Raw genomic sequence first — 5321 nt, forward strand, 5'->3', positions numbered from 1 at the left:
AAATCATTGGTATGGTGACCTTTTTCTTCATGAAATTCACAGTATTGTGTGGAGTTCTCAGTCTTTCTGCTTTTGGGGAGAGGCCTAGGAGGCCGAAAGTTCTGCTTGACTTCTTCTGTAGCTAGGATTTCTTGAGGAGTCTTGGTGAGAGGCGTGAACTCATGCCTTTTTCCCTGCTGGGAGGGTTCCGGCCTTCAGACCTTCGATGGTCTGAACCCTTTTGGCGTCTGTCATAGGAGGTGAAGTTCCCTCTCTTTCTAGCAGGGCTATTGCCTCGCCAGCTGGATCCTCTTTTCCTTTGTTCTTTAATACCTACTGCCTCTTCTCCCCGGATGTGAGCTTCAGCCCTCTCGAGAGCTTCTTCCAAGGTCTTGGGCAGGGATTTGTTGAAATCCTTTGTGAGATATTTTGAGGTGATGGCGTTCATGAAACCGGCCACCCTCCTCTTTTCGTCTGCCCCCACGTAAGTTAGACCTTCCTTCTTGTATCTTTCTATGAACTCTCGAAGGCTCTCATCGTCACGTTGTTTTATCTGAAAGATTACCGTTGCATCTTTGATATATCGCCTTTGTTGGGAGAAGTTGGCCAAGAAACCCTTGCTGAGGTCGTCGAAGCTTCGAATGCTTCGAGCAGGTAAATCATTGAACCAGATCCTGGCAGATCCGACAAGGGTTTGCATGAACATTAGGCAGCATTCAGCGTTTGACCATTTCTCAATCCTTGCTGCACCAGTGAAGATCTGAAGATGGTCTTCAGGATCTTCAGTCCCATCATATTTTCTGATGTGGGATGGCATTTTGATCTTTGTTTGAAAATCATAATCGGCTATTTGCTGTGAAAAGCATGAGAGGTTACTCGGCTTGTAAGGTTTGGCTAAATCTTCTTCAACCCTTGCACCCACGTTGTTGCTGTTCCCTTGGGTTGCAAGCACTTGATTGATGAAGTGCTGCCACGGGAAACTGGTCATCATCTGAGGCAGAAGGTTGAAGCCTTGAAGGCTTCCGGGTGCAGCAGAGCAGTTAAATCCCAAGGGAGTACTCATAACGACACTTCGTGCCAAGGGGAGTACCGACAAGGCTTGTTCCCATGAAGTTGTTGTTGAGGGTGGAAGGCTCGTCACCGGGGACTGTAGGAGCTGGTCAAGGGTCAGCTCATGGCCTAGTGGAGTATCGCTTGTAGCTGGTTGGGATGAGAAGAGAGGGTATGCTGTAGGGTTTGGCCTCGAGTACAGATATGGGTTAGGATTTGGAGGATTACTGGGGCCAGCCTCATCCCTAGATGTAAAAGGAGGGACGGGAGGTCCGGGAGATAATGTTGGTTCGGGTTCATCATAGTCTAGACGAATCCTTACTCCCTTATCTCTCTCCCTACTTACATATTGGTTGAGGAGAGACCTCAACTCAAGGAAATTGTTGGCAACCCCCTCGGGGGTAAGTTCAACACGTGTCGGGGTGTCTGAGGCACCAACATTGGGAGAAGGGACTCCGGATCTGGACGGAGTTGGAGTGTTGAAAGTGAGGAATTCAGGAGTGCTTCCCGGAGTCGAGAAAGAAGTTGGTATAGCCACATGAGCTTGGCTAGTACCCGGGGTAGATGTGTTTGGAACCTGATTTACTTCTCCCGGGGATCCACTTTCTGACATGGTAATTTCAGGAGAATGGAGCTACACTACTAGGTCTTTTGAAGAAAAATAGTGGCGTAGCCCCACGGTGGGCACCAACTTGTTGATGCAACAAATAATAGACCAAGGATAGTAGCTGGGCTGGTTAGGCAAAAGGGTTGAAGGGTTCAACTTTGCCTAACGCAGGTCGTGGGGTCCCCCCCACGTTTGCAAGACGTGGAAGGAGGTTCACTAGTTTGTTCTTGTTGTTTGCTATGGGTCCTCCTCTGAAATGTGTTCATATTCGGGTGAAGGAGCAAACAGAATGTGCGTGTTGGATGTGAAAAGAGGTATCTTGCGAGAAGCAAGTACTTGAAGTGAATGACCAGAGATATCGAGAATCAGGGCTGGTCAGGAATGTCTTTCTCAGTAAATGAAGTGTCAAATATATAGGAGAAGACACCTCCCAAAGAGGGATGCATTTGACTAGCGACCTTGCTTGCAGTGAGGGGCTTACCCTTTCGGGGATTAAAGCCTTTTGACCCGTGGATAATAAAGTGTGCTCTGTGGACCTGCATTGCTTTTGCGGCTGGCGAGTTGGTGGAGATGTGACCATTTATTATTCTCATATTACTTTACTTCACCTCCTCAGCTTTTCAACCTTTGAACCGTTTAACCCTTTAGGCACTCATGTATTTTAGTCATTTTATTTTGTCTTGGGCTACCCCCGTCATCATCTATGTTCCACACTTGTTTACAGCTAGAGATGGTCAAAAGGTTCTGTTGATCTCTAGATGTCGTGTTATTAAAAGAAAATATAAAATTTAGAGAGAGATATACGAATTTCTTCAACTTTTAGATAAGTTTCTTTATCGCAAAGCAAGCCAAAACTTGTTGATTTTTGTATATAAAAGATGTTTTTTTAAGAAACGACACGAGTTGTACCCCTTAATTGTAATCGTTAGATAGTATATGATTACCATTCGACTAAGAAGTTCTGGTTTCACCACTATTTGCAACGTAATATTGTTTGTAATTTCTTTGGGTGATTTTAGTGACACAAGTTTATCTTAGCACTTGAGATCAAAGGTAACACAATTGTTCATGACTAATCATATTTCATGCACTAAGAACCCTAGAGGTTCAAGGATGCAACGGTCCTTTGGCAATGTTGGGGTCCATGAGGCAAAGCCTCTAATGAAATGCTATTGGAAGTTGCTTCGAAATTGCATGTTGGATAAAGAACTCCATGGAATTTGATCACTAGTTGTAGCTAGTCATTAATAGTAATTATTAGTGTTAACTTACCTCTTGTAACATTGCGCATTTTCATACTTCCTATTTTAAGAAAGCTTGTATTTGTATTTTGTTTCAATTCTTGTAATCTCGAGACTTTAATCATAATGGAAATTACATTTTTAATCGTACTTGTTTATTCATACATACATACATGATACTTAATCAATCTCGAATACGCATTTCGTACGCAAGAACCGAACCATATGTTATGTTCATTTTATGTACGGAATATTATTCATGCCTAATCATACCATACACATACTTATACAAACCTTATTAAGCCCTAAAACACTTAACATATTGAAGAAATGGTATACATGAACAAACAATCAAACCATAAGGGCCAAAATGCAAATTTTTGATTCTAGACAAGCCTTACGGACCGCAAGGCATATGCCTTACGGTCCTCAAGGGAGTTAGGGCGGGCATAAAGCTGCCAGATCGCGAATTAAGCCCAAAAATCCCCTTTTCAACCACTTTTTCCACCTCCATTCTCCTCTAATCACCTTCTAACTTAATTATGACATAAACCTTACTTCCCCACTATAAATCCAAGCCTTCTCTAACAAATTTTCACTTTCCACAACCTCATTTCACTCTCAAACATCCCAAAACTTCAAGGAATTCTCCAAGTTTGAGCATAAATTCCTAAGTGTTCAAGTGAGCTTTCACCTCACTTCTCTTCACCTTTATTCATTTTTTCTTGTTCTTTATCACTTGGAACACCTTTAAGGATGTGTCTACAAGTTTACTATGGGTAAAATAAGTCGGAACATCACCACATTTGTGGCCCATAGTGAGATTAAATTTTGTTTTATGAACTTTCAAACACACTTTAACTTTTACTTGTCTTTCTTGGAGGAACTTGTACCAAACCTTATCCCCAACTAATCTACATGTTGAGGGGCTTGAATTAAGGTGTCTTTCTAGAAAGTAAGAGGTTTAAACATCTCCTTACTTTATGTTTCAAAGACCCCAAGAGGTCCATTTGTGAGTAAAATCCAAGGCTTCAACCTCCGAAATCATCCTTGTGATGATTTTGTGCATTGGTGAATTCACAAGGTTAAGGGATTTTAATCATACCTTTACATAACCACACAAGACTAACTTAACACTGGACTACTAACTCTCTCTCTCTCTCTCTCTATATATATATATATATATATATATATATAGGAATGGGATCAAGAGAAAACGATTTGAAGTGTGAGAACAGTGAGAACGATTTTCAGCCATAAGATCTGTGTGATTTGTGGCTAAGATGATGCAGTGGCATTTCTGTAAATAATGGGAACCTTATAACTACCAGGATGGGTAAAATTGGAAGATCCAAACAAAGGTGCACATACTAATCACATGCCATTTCCCCCGTCATATTTAAACGCCAATAACTTTTTTATACGTGATTATTTTTCTAGAAAAATTACACCATAAAACTCAGCGTTTTTATCTTTCCAACGAGTATACTATTGATATACTTTTCGAAAAAAAAGAACTGGTTTTTTATGGCATTTTTCTGAACTGGGTGTTTTATGGCGTTTTAGACGAGGTATTTTCATGGCGTTTTTCTGAACTAGGTTTTTTTACGACGTTTTAACTAGGTATTTTCATAACGTTTTTCTGAACTAAGTGTTTTATGACGTTGTCAACTGAGTTTTTCATGGTGTTTTTCTGAACTGGGTGTTTTATGGCGTTTTTAACTAAGTATTTTCATTGTGTTTTCTAAACTGGTTGTTTTATGGCATTTTCAACTGGGTATTTTCATGGCGTTTTTCCGAATTGGGTGTTTTTATGGCGTTTTATTTGAACACCCAGTTCATGTGAGTGGGTTTTTTGACAATATTACCCTTTGTAATTTAGCATCAATGCCACATGTCAACACCAAAGTCGTTCTCACCATTCTCACACTTTTCACCGTTTTCCCTAAATCTTGACCCTATATATATATATGGAGAAGATCATGCGAGAACCACCTCTTATTGCGAGAACCGCGAGAACCAATGTGAACACAACCAAAAATGCCTAAAAATAGCTAAAACTCACACAATTTTTTTTTTAATATTTTTTATATAAAAATCGTTACTTTTCGAAGCCAAAAAAAAATTAAAATTTTTTTTTTGCCACTAAAAGTAGCGATTTGAGCATAAAAATATTTAAAAAAAATTTCTAGATTTTTTTTGATTTTTTTAGAATTTTTTTAGGTTTTTTGAGGGTTTAGTTTTTAGTATTTTAGCTTGGGGGTGAGGGATGGGGGGGGGGTTAGGTTTTTAGGGGTTTTAGTTTTTAGCATTTAGCTTGGGGGGGTGGGTTAGCTTGGGGGAGGGGGGGTTAGGTTTTTTTTTTTTTTTTTGGGGGGGGGGAGGGGGTTAGGTTTTTTTTGGTTTTTTTTAGCTATTTTAGGTTGTGTTCACATTGGTTCTCG

Source organism: Helianthus annuus, chromosome 7 (assembly GCF_002127325.2).
Source record: "Helianthus annuus cultivar XRQ/B chromosome 7, HanXRQr2.0-SUNRISE, whole genome shotgun sequence".
Taxonomy (NCBI): domain Eukaryota; kingdom Viridiplantae; phylum Streptophyta; class Magnoliopsida; order Asterales; family Asteraceae; genus Helianthus; species Helianthus annuus.